Source organism: Ornithodoros turicata, unplaced genomic scaffold (genome assembly GCF_037126465.1).
Source record: "Ornithodoros turicata isolate Travis unplaced genomic scaffold, ASM3712646v1 Chromosome13, whole genome shotgun sequence".
Lineage (NCBI taxonomy): Eukaryota > Metazoa > Arthropoda > Arachnida > Ixodida > Argasidae > Ornithodoros > Ornithodoros turicata.
In genome coordinates, this window is record NW_026999307.1 from 1,022,097 (window position 1) to 1,036,710 (window position 14,614).

Here is a 14,614-nt window from a genome sequence, read left to right on the forward strand (position 1 = left end):
ACAAACAAAAAATACATGTTGATATTCTGCTGGGTACCCAGCCATGTCGGGATACCAGGAAGCGAGTGTGCCGACAGCGCAGCAGCCAAAGCCATGGACAGCGACGTCACACCGTTTGATGTTCCTATCCAGGATCTGACTCGGGTCCTGCGAAAATGTATAAACTCCGAGTGGCGGGAGTTTTGGAATACACAGGAGAATAATAAACTCCACCTTATCGAAAGGAACATTGAAAGGCACGGGTATCCTCTGAAAAACAGAATGCAGGAGCCCCTGCGATGCAGGCTCAGAATAGGGCACGCTTATGTCACACATGTAGATGGGTAGAAATCCAGCGAACCGGTAGAGATGTAGGAAGGGAGTTGCCTCAGGACAGAAGCCGCCGATATTTCGAACAGAGACTATTCTTCTTCTGGGCACCGTCCTCATCATTGGCATGGTATTTAAAGGGTTAGTTGTGACGTGTTTAAAGGTTCATGCGAATTGTGGGTCAACAGCCCCCAGGGAAGAAAGGGTCCGTACGGGCTTCTACGGCCGGAGTGAATGGCCACTTTGTTAGAGTGTGGAGGGGATTAGGTGAACGTAATGATCTAGGCTCCAGACCGGTTACAGAAAAATGGGAGGTTCACGGACACGTGGACGAAACGGGACAACAGGCAAGAATTTGCAAGCATAGCGAAAGATAAGGAGGTCAGTGGTTACGTGAGGAAAATTCCAGAACGAGCAAAGGTTCCTTCGGGGCTGTTGACCCACAATTCGCATGAACCTTTACACACGTCACACCTAACCCTTTAAATACCATGCCAATGATGAGCAAGGTGCCCAGAAGAAGAACAGTCTCTGTTCGAAATATCGGCGGCTTCTGTCCTGAGGCAACTCCCTTCCTATGTCACACATGGGTTTTGAATCTGACGAGAGGAGCCTCCTCAATGCACACACTGTGGTGAGCAGCTCTCCATTCTCCATGTCCTCATCTCATGTCCTCTCTTTGAAAGTCAACGTCAGCATTATTTTAGCAGGTCTTACAAGCATTTCATACCTCTTCACCCAGCCCTCTTACTGGGCGATGAGCCGCTTGTTCAGTTCGAGACTGTTTTTAACTTCCTACAGGATATTGGCTTGGCTGACAAGTTGTAAAATTTTTACTTCTTAGTATTTCATTTTATGTTATGTTCTTAACGTCATCATTTTACTTTTAATGTTTACTCTCATTTTGATTCACATACCCACTGTTTTTGGCGCTCTATGGCCTTTGTCGCTTTTGCGCCAAAAAAACCCAATCAATCAATCAATCAATCAAGAGATACTATTATTATTATTAGATCATAGGTCAGGCTAGGTCCTGGTTGGTAGCAACGCAATTGATCCTTATTAAAATATTGCTGAATGAGGTGACCAACATAACTAAATACACCAACTGGCTCTCACAAATCTTATGGTGTTATACTTTTGAAGCAACATTAATACGCCACAGTGCTCTTTTTTCTTGCTTCCTGTTAACCTAGAAATATTAGGTCTTCGGCATCACCAGCCTTAGTTGCTGAGCATGCAGTTATTTACGTTGAGCGCTGCAGTTTCATATTTGTTTCTCTCGACAAGCAAGCCCGGGCTCACCATATTTTGAAAAGGGTCTTTCAGCTTTGACACGGCATTTGTGGACAAGGAAAACATTTGGACACTGTGTACTTTGCTACGAAGTGCACCGTACAAGGCAGAGGACAGCATCAACCATTTCCAGCAAGGTTATTAAATTTGTGATAAAGTACATATACCTTTGGTCACTGACTAATTTGGTGGAAAATTTACTTGAGTGGCAGTTGTGCAATTTTAAGCACATCTTGACAAAAATTAGGGTATTGGAAGTGCTGCCTGGTTGAACATATCGAGTACACAATACAATAATTGAGAGTTTACGTCGTCAGACAACTGAGTGTGGAATACAAAGCACAGTGTAATGTTCCCTATTCTGGCAATGTTAGCATGGTTCAAGAAGTGTGAAATGGTGCACTACCCTTAATAACATCTGTTGGACCCAGCAAACAAGATACATATATCCTGATTTGAAGACACTACGCCTAACTCAAAAGCGGTATGAGATCGACCCGCACGTGTTTATTTGCGAAACTATTATGAATGAAATATGGCCTGTGTGGTATAGAGCAATGCGCACACTCGAGTAAACATACAAAAATACGTATAATGGCTCTCTATCTACATGTCGCGGTGCGCTCTACGAGATAAACAACACACTACAAAACTACATCCAACACTTTTTGTGCCGTGCAACTCTAATGACAAGTTTCACGAATGGTTGAACGAATGCAGTTCGAATGGTCACGATACATTCCTACGTCGTTCATTGCGGTCACGCTATGATGCTGCACAATATAGGTATCTCGTGTAACAAGCCAGGCAATCGCACGATGTGCACACGGGCAGAAATACGGTCTTCTTTCTTTGAGGATCAGTCCTCTGCAGGTATATGCTCAAACGACCACCAAGACTCACGTTGTTGCTCAATCGCTCCCATTCCTGCACTTGTAGTAAAAGCAGCAAACGGGTCGACGTGAATGGCAGCTGAACGGTTGATCTGCGAAGTTGTCGAGCACATAATCAACAATTCCACGTCGAAAATGTTCTTGAGGTGAGTTCGCAGTTGTTTCCATCGTTCAATAGTTCTCGAGATTACCTCGGACGAAGCGCTCATCGTAGCCGGCCGCCATAACTGGATTTCCTCGCAAACGGGAGAAGCCGCCAGGCAAGTCGGACAAAGCCTCAGCTTTCATCCAATCAGAAGCACGAGTCTCTACCTACGTAGATGGAGCAAGTTTTTCCCATCTACGTCATAAAAATGGCTGCGCCCATGGCTTGTTTTGGTTTATTTGATTAATTAATTTTCCTAATAGGAAGACAAAATTGAGCAACGAAGGTGCGTTTTTTCGGGGGCAGTTGGCCGTGCTCGTTCTGAATATCACAACCGTTTTAACACATCGGGAAATCGGCGTAGCTGACCTTTAAGGAATTTAGGCCTAGCTAAACGTCAGATTGCGTATTTGTGTCTCCTGGTGGCCCTAGCGGGGCATGCGGGGCAGCAGCGATCATATGTAATGGTCAATCTCCCATGTAAAGAGAGAAAGATTTTGTTGTGCATTGTTGATGCTGCAATGAAAGGTTCCTAGCCCAATCACACAAAGGGTGACCAAGAATCGGTCCCATCATGTTTTTGTAATACGAACAATTCAAAAACGAGTGACAGGCGAGAGTAAGAATAACCTGCTTTCGGTAGCCCAATCACACAAAGGACGACCAAGAATCGGTCCCACGCTGTTTTTGTAACACAATCCATTCAAAAACGAGTGATAGGCAGAAGTAAGAATAATCTGCTTTCTCCTTGTATAGGCGTACCCACTCGACCGCGTTTGAATTCGCCTCCTCCTGGAAACCCAATCACGGTCACGCAACTCTGTCCACCTGAGGGCGCTGGCAGCACTACATAGTTGCATTCCTAGTAGCTCAGCGACCAACCAGAACTGTGCCGGTGACTTATATTAGGCCGCCGCTACCGAAGAGTGTTGCAGTCTGGTGGGATCTCTCAGCCGCGGGGCTGACCGTTCTGCTTGAACTATACAGGTTGGTGCTAGGTCCTGTTCTTGCTCGTTATTATCCCAACAGACTGCACAAGCTTAGTATTTTATGGAATAGCTAGTGCTGTTCAAGTGTTGGGTTTTTGTAGTTATTTTAATCACGTTCCCCTTTTTGCTCTGTACAAGAGGGTATTATTTAGTGTAGTCATGCCTTTGTGCTCTGTTTGCACCAGTCTACCTAGAACTTAGGCCCATCTGTAACTTTTTCTCCACGGGTAGTTATACTGACGTAACCTTTAGCAGCCTGTCAGGTGACAAGTCCCGTGGCCGTGGAGGGATGTCCGCGTTGCGGTAACATTTACAAAACAAGGGGACTAACACTTCATCTAAAGAAGTGTGCCCCAGAGTTAGCTAATGCATGGATCGACCGCCGTCGCCACAACCGTGTGTGGTCAAGAGAAGAGCTTGTACTCCTTGCAACTAAGGAATGCGAACTTCACGAGGGCGGTGCTCCGACGCATATTAATATTGCATTGGCCAACAACTTTCCCGGGATCACTGCCGAACAGATTCAATGTAAAAGGAAGACCCCTGCGTACCGCGAGATCTTAGCTGAAATCGAGACAGATCGCCTGGCTGAACCTCTGGCGGAAGTTGTAGGGGCGGTAGGCGAAGATCATCCCCCCGTTGAAGTTGCCGCTCTGCACCCTGACGCTTCTTGACCACTCCCTACGGGAATTTTGTGCTGTGGACCCCGACTCTGCCTTAACAAGAGAGCTCCGGAGAATTATCTCCAGGGCTCTTGAGGGTGACTCAGGCATAGCTGACTTAGATCGTTGGGTCATAGGCCTAGGAAGCACCCCGATACAGTGACCCCACCATTCCCCCAATAGGGACCGCAGTTTCGAATCGTGTCATGCGAAGAAGACGTTACGCCCAATATCAGAAGCTATTTCAGAAGAACAAACGTAAACTCGCCTCTAAAATATTCGAGTGCGATGAAGAAAATCAAGAGGACCCCTCGGAGATAGTTGATTTTTGGGTCCGACTCCTCACAGAACAGCCAGACGCGGCGTTATTCGCAGAATCCCGTAGCCCGGTCCGATCCTTCCACCTGTGCCCCGTGACCCCCGCCGACGATGTAAGAGCATTAAATGGTCAATCTTCGACCCCAGGAATGGGCGGAGTATCCGCCACAGATCTTCGTAAACTGCGCGCCGAAGTTCTCCCAGCTTTATTTAATTTTTTCCTATGGCAACGAAGGCTTCCCCCAAGCCTTATGATGTCGAGAACCGTGTTCGTCCCTAAAGTAATGACAAGCATCGCTCCCAACGAATTTCGCCCTATTACGGTGGCGTCCATGATCGTCAGGATATTCCATAAGATCTTTGACATGCAATTACGTTCCTCTCTCAAGTTGCATACCTCCCAAAGGGCCTTTGTGCTATGGATGGCACATTTGGGAACCTCTTTTTACTGCGCCATCTTATTAGATCAGCTACACGCAGGTGTAGAGGGCTCGCTTTGGCGGCCATCGATCTCAAAAGGGCATTCGATAGCATCCCGTACCCAGTGATCCTGCAGATCCTCAATCATAGCGGCGTTGACCCTGTCTTAACTGAGTAATAATAATTGGGTGTTTTGCGTCGCGAGACAACTGAGATCATGGGTGACGCCACAGCGGTCGGTCTGTGGATTACTTTTGCCCACCTTGGGGTTGTTTTACGTGCGATGAAAGCCCACCACATGGCACCCCGGATTCTCAACTGAGTATATTACCAACTACTATGAATGTCTATGTCTATGAATGTCTTTGGTTATTGAATCCGGTCCATGCACAAAGCTCGTAAAGCTGCGTCGAGGGGGGTCCGCCAGGGGGTCCCCTTTCTCCGTTGCTATTTAATTTAGTTCTGGACTCCTTTATGGGTGAACTGCCTCTTCGCATTGGTTTTGATATAGGTGCCCAGCGCATCCCAGTACTGGCATTCGCCGACGATGTGGTGCTGGTGGCGGTAACCCCTGGCGGACTCCCTGACCTCTTGGACAGGTTTACCCTGTTCACAGGAGCGACGAGATTGGAAATTAATGTAAATAAATCATTCACGCTTACGTTGCAGCCGTCAGGGACACAAAAATTGGTAAAGGTAACTCCCCAGCGCTCCCACGTCGGACAGGAGGCCTTGAGTATTCTCTCGGTTCAGGATTCTCTGCAGTACCTGGTGGTACGCATCGACTCGTTTGGGAGGGTGACCCCTCAGATATCCAATATTTCATCGCAACTTGAAGGTTGAACAAAATGCTATTTGAAACCCCCACCAAAAGCTCGTGATGCTACTTTATCACCTTCTTCCGCGTGTCGTTTACGACTGATCCGTGGCGGAACTTAACCTACCTCTATCACAGCGCTGTGACCGTAGCATTCGGAACTTTACCAAATAGTTTCTTCACGTACCCCATGATACTCCAGACTAGAGCTCTATCTTAAACGTTTAAACGTTTTCTTAAGAAACGCGTTTTGTAACACGTTTCACAGATTAAACGTTTTCTTCAAACACGGTTAAACGTGTTCTGTTAGATGTACGTTCAACAGCACGTATACGTATTTAAACGTTTTCCCAGGACACGTTTAGATGGGTGTCCGTTTCTCCATCCCAATTTGTTCATAACGGGAGGTGTACGGCTCTTTCTGGGAATTCGCGTCAGCGCATCATGCCACAAAAGTCGTGCTCACCCCTTTTTTTTTTCACTCGTGCACAAGAATGATATCAGTCGGGACAGTGATTGGTTCATAACGCGTAATTGGCAAATGTTCTGGTTTTAGAGTACAATAGTGGGAATCAGTAGGAAAGAGCAGGTTACATGCTTCAGGCTAAAGTAGTCGCTCAAGGTGACAATCTTCCGCGTTGGTCTTTGCACCAAAATACTATTCGCGTAAAGAAAATAAATATGCAATTTTTAGTATAAACTACCCAAAAGATTCAAACGTCATCACCGCCATTACGAGCTCGACATGTTTAAAACTATAGTAAAACACGTCGGTTCATAATGAAATGCACGACAAAAATGAACACAAATAAGGGTTGCTAGAAAGTCAAATACGAACTGAAGTAATAAGCTACTTATGAGACAGTGAGAAACTGGCGTAGTTGGTAATTATGATGGGAACCATGGACGCGCCAGGCATAACGGGGACAACGTCTGTCTCTGTCCCTGTACTGGCGCGTCCATGTTTCCCATTAAAAAAGATAAGAAGTTGCTTAAATACCTATCCGTTTCGAAAGGCGTTGCGTTTCGTATTAACAAGACGCTTAAACGACCTTCCCTATTGGAAAAACGTCTTGAGGTTACCTCAGAAATCCTGAGGTTACCTCAGGCCATCTTGAGGTTCTCTGAGGTTACCGCAGAACTGGCTGTGGCTCTCCTGAGGTTACCTCAAAAAATCCTGACGCCCTACCTCAGGACCTCAGACCCGGCTGTGGGTCCTCAAGGTTACCCCAAGAAATTCTGAGGTTCAACCTCAGAATCCCAGACCTGACTGTGGTTTTAGGCTCCGCCTCAAGACCTCAGACGAGCCCGTAGCTCTCGTAGCGTTACCTCAGCGCATCTTTAGTATCAACATAGGGCCTCGCACCTTCATACACCTTACAGCTCTGGGAATTTCGGTGGCCATTTCTCAGGTGCCGTTTTCGTTGGAGAGGTTCGCAAGATTTTTGGAGTAGAATTTAGTTTGGTGACTTTTAATCATGCTAACTTCATTAAATTGATAACGTTAACTAACCCTGCACCAAACCGTAACGCCAAAACGTTGCATGAAATTTCGGGTGATCCACATAGCAAGGCATAAGTTCAATTATATTCGGTAATAAAGTTCTACTAGCACAGTTAGCATAAACAAGTTGTACACCAATACGAATGTTACACAAAAATCACAATGAAAGAATTGCTAAAAAGCAAGCGAGGCGAGCTGGTCATTATAATTCATATTGCTAAAACCCGACACTATACAGGGAACCACGGAAAGAGACGGGAACTTCCGCGAGAATATGTTTTCGTAGCTCCCTAGTCTCGGGGGTTTTGATAATATGCAAACAGAAATTGCATTAGTCGTGTGAAATTTACACTACAGATTTTTGCATGAGGAATCATCTCAAAACCCAATAAGCGCGAATTTCATAGGATAAACGGAAGAAGTTCACGCGTCAATTTTTGTTAGAGGCCATAAATGATACTTAAAGTTGCAAACAGGAGTTGTTTCAATACGTTCTGCTCCAATGAGCTTCAAACAGGTTGGCGACGCCATTACGATGAAATGCTGTGCAAAGAAACTACAAAAGATGGAATATATTTGGTTTACGAAAAACAACGCGGGAAACATGCAGCATCGGTGTCGTTTTTACAGCCGGACTCAGTTTCTCCCCTCGAGCGAAGCATCCCCCTTTCTCCCCTTTTCCTTGGTTCGAGAGGGGCCGTACAACAAGTTCCCGCTTTAATGTTTCTTGGAATCGCCTCCCCTTTGCTTCGAGCAGTTACACGCCGGCTTCCATGTCATGGTCTGCATGTGTATTTGCTTCGTCCTGTGTGCCGCTCATTAATAAGGTGTCATGATGACGTGTGTATACGTGAGTTTGTTTGACGACATTCGAGTTGTTGCTTCTGTGGACGACGTGAAGAATTTTTCTGAAGACAACGATGGCACAGATTTTCAATCGGAACCCGGAATATAGAGTGCACGCTCTTTTCCGGAAGGATGGCGAGAAGACCCGTGGAAGCTTCTTGCTGGAAGGTATGTCAAGGGAATTTTATTATATATGGTTTTTGCTGTATGTGTGTGCGTGCGTGTGTGTGTGTCTTGTTTAAAAGAAAAAAATATGCTTCAATATCTTGTGAACGGAAAGTGACACTTTAGAAGTAGACGTAACTTTGAAACTCTAATATATGTGATACCGTATTTTCAGATTCCTTGCAATACTATTCAGATAGATTGCATGTCGCGTGGTATGCACTGAGGATGTCGCCAAGGCCAGCAGCGAACGAAAGCGGACAGGAAAGCCATCAAGGTGTCGCGGTTAGGAATGCTCTATTGGGAACTAGTCTGCTCCGAACCCTACTGGCTCCACACGACACAGGCGGGAAAACCTAAGCATCCACAGCCGGAAGGGGAGCTGAAGCTCCACACAACACATGCGGGAAAAACTTAGCCTCCACAGCCGGAAGGGGAGTTTACCTCTTTCGCGACTTCCACAGCCGAGGGAAGATACAAGTCCTCACACAAGGCGGGAAGCGGTGCTAGAGAGGCAGAGTGACAAGAGGCCGAGACAGTTTCCAGAGATCCAACAAACGACCCCCGGCAGTGGCCCAGGACGCTGCTTATATAGGTCCAGAGCATGGTCCGGTACCACTGCGGAGGCTACACTTTATTCAACTAAATATATACAAAACAAACACTTGGGGAGTGAGTGCGCGCCGGAAGGTGGTTTCGCGTTACAGTTACGAAAGGAGGAGAAAGTCGTTGGCGGGAAAGGCGAAAGTTGAACAAAGAGTTAGGCAATAATATTGGCAAACAGTTATATAGTAAGTCATGATAGTGGAATTGTCTGAATATGTGGTTATTGGAATTGTACTTGGTGCTCAAAAATGTGCTCAAAAATACCACACAAGTATAAGTATAAATTTAGTATGGCGCGACATCTTCCCCGTACAAAGAAAGAGTGTCCCCACTCTTAGGCAGCTTGAGTACAAATCAATATTCTACACAGTAAGCATTCTGCACAGGTAATAATAACAATAAAACTACAGGTGCACTTCAAACACGACAATATAACTCATGTCCAATACTCAATAATATAAAAAGTCTGGGCGCTCAGTGCGTCGCGCGTGACGTCGAGGTCGGCAATCTGAGTTCCCAATTGGGCGCGCTTGCGGAAGGCTAGTCGCATGTCGGGAATCCGCTTCGTCGTCCGACGCGTCGTTAGCGCTGAAGAACTCGTCATCCCCCGATTCATCCTCACTGCCGCTTACATTGCCGTGGTTGGAACCTTCGTTTCCCTCCGGAGCTTCATTGCCTTCTGATTCTTCCCGTAATTCCCACGTCGGGTAATACGGCTTCAGACGAGAAACATTAACAATGTCAGTTCTCCTACCGGTTCTGTTCTCAATTTCCCAGTCGTTCTCGGCTGTTTGCCGGACGAGGCGCAATGGACCATGATAGCAATGAAGGAGCTTTGTTGTCCGTTTCTTTGACCTCGGCGGTGACCAAACATAGACGAAGTCTCCAGGCTGGAAGTTGTGGCCCCGTCTACGTTGGTCGTAGCGCTCCTTGTTCTTCTCTTGTGCGTTTCTCTCTCTTTCAGCGACGATTTCCCGTGCAAGCTGGAGCCGCTGTTGTATGATTTCCGGATCTTGAGAGGAAGGCTCATTGTAACGGTTCTGCAGGGCCACGTCAATAGGAAATGCAGGCTCGTATCCGTGCAGGAGGAAGAATGGCGTGTGCCCTGTCGTCTCCTGCTGTGACGAGTTATAGGCGAACAACACATAGGGAAGAAACTCATCCCAGTCCTGATGGTTGGACGACACATACATGCTTATCATATCGACAAGCGTCTTGTTGAATCTTTCACAGAGTCCATTTGTTTGCGGATGGTAGGCCGTCGTGGTCGCGTGATTTGTCTTCAGCAGCGCGAGTATTCCTTTCATCATCGTAGCCACGAAGTGCTGTCCACGGTCCGTGATTAATTTATCCGGGGCGCCATGTCTCAGCACGATGTTCTCGATGAACCCTTTTGCCGCCTCAGATGCAGTGGCTGCCGGCGTAGCAACGGCTTCCGCAAACTTAGAGTGGTAATCCGTCATCACAAGGATGTAACGGTTACCGTGCCTAGACTTCGTAAAGGGGCCCAGGAAATCCATTCCAACCTGCTGAAAGGGGCGTGAAACAGGAGGAATGGGTTGTAAGAACCCCGCTGGCTTGAGAGGAGGAGCCTTCCGTGTCTGGCAGTCCTTGCATCCCATGACGTACTTTGTAACGTCGGAAAACATCTTCGGCCAGAAAAATCTGCTTCGTACCTTTCCCCAGGTGCGCTTGATACCCAAATGCGCTGCCGTTATATCATCATGGCAAGCTCGAAGTATTTCGGGACGTAGGCACCCGGGAACAACGAGCACGAACCTCGTTTCTTCTTCATTCTTTGCTCTACGGTAGAGTACACCGTCGACCATCCGGAATGCCCTGGCTGTTCGTTTTACCTTCCGATCAACCGGGTCATCCGGGTTTTCCAAATGTCGAATTATTCTGGCCAAGAATGGATCTCCTTTCTGCTGCTCCGCAATGTTCCCTTGATCCGTGACCAGAAGCGGTAGGACAGATTCATCACTTTCCGGTGCTGGATCATAAGGAAGGCGGGATAAGGCATCGGCGTTGTTATTCTTTCGACCTGCTCGATGGCGTAGCGTGATATTGAATTCTTGAAGTAGCAGGGACCAACGGATGAGTCGTCCGTTGGAATTTTTCACATTCATCAGCCAGGTGAGGCTGGACTGGTCGGTCACAACTGTAAACGAACTGCCGAATATGTATGGTCGAAATTGGCGGCAGGCATACACAACAGCAAGGCACTCCTTTTCCGTAGTGCTGTAGTTGCTCTCAGCTCGATTAAGGTGACGGCTGGCGTAGGCTATCACACGTTCTTCGGTACCGTCCCTCTGCACCAGGACAGCGCCAATACCATAGTCGCAGGCGTCCGTGTGAATTTCCGTCGGCTTTGTTGGGTCGAAGTGGCAGAGCACAGGTCGAGAGACAAGGCGTTGCTTAAGGGTTGCCATAGCTGTTTCGCACTCGGCTGTCCACGCAAATGGCACACCCTTCTTCGTGAGGTTTGTCAGGGGTCGGGCAATACGTGCAAAGTCTTTGATGAAGCGCCGATAGTAGTTGCCGATCCCTAGGAAGCTTTGGACCTGTTTCTTGTTTTTTGGCGATGGTATCTCCTGGATAGCTGCAATCTTGGTCGGATCCGGTCTAATATGTTCCCCGTCGAGTACGTGTCCGAGGTATTTGATCTCCTTCTCCGCGAATTTGCACTTGTCTAATTTTAGGCGCAGGTTAGCATTATCCAGGGCCCGGAACACCTGTTCGAGATCCGTCAAATGGGCTTCCATCGTCTTGGAGAAGATGACAATGTCGTCCAGGTACGCCAAGCACACTCTCCAAAGGAGACCACCAAGTGCCTTGTTAATCATCCTCTGAAAAGTGGCCGGAGCGTTGCACAGTCCGAATGGGACCGCATTAAATTCGAAAAGTCCTGCATTACAAGCGAAAGCTGTCTTTTCCTTGTCTTCTTCTCGGATACCGACCTGCCAATAGCCGGACGTCAAGTCTAGGGTTGTAAAGTACTTGGCGCCTTGTAGAACGTCGAGGATGTCATCTATACGCGGCAACGGGTGTACGTCCCTCTTCGTAACGGCATTGACTTTCCGGAAGTCGACGCAGAAACGCCACGTCCCGTTTGGGTTTCGCACTAGGACCACCGGAAAAGCCACGGGCTGTTCGATTCCCGAATGACATCGTCCGCCAGCATTTCATCCACCTGAGCCCTGATTACTTCTCGTTCGTAGGGAGAGCAACGATAGGGATGCTGCTTTATGGGAGCCGCATTACCGGTGTCTATCGCGTGCTCCGCCAAATGCGTCCGACGAATAGGGTTGTCCTTTCTTGTGAACAGGTGGGAGAATTTGGAAAGCAGGCTGTGTAGCGCGGCTTGATCCTGGGCTGATACGAGGGGTCCAAACCGAATGTCTCCGTCGTCTTTTGGCGTTCCTTCTTGGGGTGCCACTACGCATAGCTGGGTATTCAATATGGAGGTGGCCAATCCAATTTTGCTATGGGCGTGAATGATGATGGGCGAGGAGGTTGAATTTGCAACGCGAACGAATCCCTTCTGCTGTTGCACGTTCGTTATAGTACGTGCTACTGATAAACCGTTGGACAGTTTAGGGTACGACTCGACAAGTTGTAACCCATCATTTTGAACCTTTACTTGCAGAACCACTTCCGTTCCCGATTCGATACGCACTTGGGAAACATTATATACGGGCGTCACTTTATTTACACAATTTGCATTACGCTCACTAAGGTTAATAGAAAAGGTTTCTTGGTTAATGTGCAGCTCGTGATTATAAAAGTCAATAACAACGTTAGCGTCCCTACAAAACGGTATTCCCCCCAGAACGTCATACTGGAAGTCCTTCAAAACGATAAAAGACATGGGAAGAATTAAACTGTTCGAAAATTCCACATTCAAAACACATTGTCCTGCTTGTTGTGCCAAATCGCCACTGACTGTCTTGATGAACACATGCGGTGCTGGCTGTACAGTCACAGAAGATAACGATGATAAAAAATTGGAAGATATAATGTTCACTGCTGACCCTGTGTCCACTATAAAGTTTGCAACGTGTCCTTGTACATTCACAGGTAGCTTCAACAGTTCATTTTTCGAAAGCGTTGCGGTAGGGCGGCCAGACGTGCCCCTTACATCTGGCCGTTCCCGTTTCCCGCTACGGGCAAATTTCGTGGGGGTAGGTCTCGCTGAGCCGAGCTCAGTTGTTCGTCTCGCATTCTTTTATGGCATTGTCGGTAAATGTGACCCCGTCTGTGACAATAGCCACACACGGGCCTGCCATCATCGCTTCGCCCTCTTCCTGCCGGGGGCCACCGCACTTGGGTGCGACGAAGATGGACTTCCATGGCAGCCAGTCGCTTTTCGGGGGAGCGCAGGGATGCCCCAAGGTCATCTTGTGGTTGCGGGCGTTGATGGTTTGTCGCTTGGTGCGGATTCCACGAAGGCGCTGTGGAGCAGTGTGGGATGGGGAACGGTGGCTGGTGGTGGCGACGACCCTGCGTTGACTGTCGCTTGAGCGAGGCCGAGCTGCTGCAACCCCTGTGGAAAATGCGTCGCTGAGAGAGACATGATGTTTGCTTGGCTGATACGTTGCAAAGTGTGCAGAAAATCGGCGCACGTCGATGGATTAACGAGGAGCATTTTCTGCATATCTTCTGGGCGCAGTCCCTTCATGAGGTGCCGCAGTTTGCACGCCTCAGTCATTTGTGGGTCCACCCGAGCACAGAGCTGAAGCACGTCGTAGAAATACTGCTCCGGTGTCTCCAGTGGACGGTGTGTGCGGCCGCACAGGTGTAAGTGGAATAATTCCGTCGTTTGCCGCCCACCGATGTTCTGCGTGAGTTCGTGTTTCCACTGTTCCCAGGTGAGCTGTGCTCCCGTTAGCATCTTGGTGGTATACCACTTCCGTGCGTCGCCGTCGAGTGCGAGGTATAGGCACTTAACTTTTGCTTCGTGATCCCACCCGTTGATCCCCGCAACGTGTTCGTACCAGGTCAGCCACTCGGATACGCTCTCATCGGGACCTCCTTTAAAGGTGGGTGCTCCCACGGCCGGTCGTGCTGATGGGGTTGCCATTATATTGGGCGCTTGTTTACTTTTCTTGCTGGGCATGAGTTTTGATTAGTTCTTCTGCGAGTTCGAATAGGCGGTTGAAATGATGATCTATTTTGTTCCGGCGTTCTTCTTCGGATGTTTTGGACGGGAGACGAATCGGTTGTGCGGGTTTTGGGCGTGTTGCTTGCAAAAGGCGGCGACGACGGTTACGTTTCTGACTCGCCGTTAAAGCGTGAACACTGATCGCGTCTTGGGGAGTCGCTCTCATGGTAGATTAGGGATTTGCCCCGCACCTCCACCACTTTTGTCGCGGTTAGGAATGCTCTATTGGGAACTAGTCTGCTCCGAACCCTACTGGCTCCACACGACACAGGCGGGAAAACCTAAGCATCCACAGCCGGAAGGGGAGCCGAAGCTCCACACAACGCATGCGGGAAAAACTTAGCCTCCACAGCCGGAAGGGGAGTTTACCTCTTTCGCGACTTCCACAGCCGAGGGAAGATACAAGTCCTCACACAAGGCGGGAAGCGGTGCTAGAGAGGCAGAGTGACAAGAGGCCGAGACAGTTTCCAGAGATCCAAC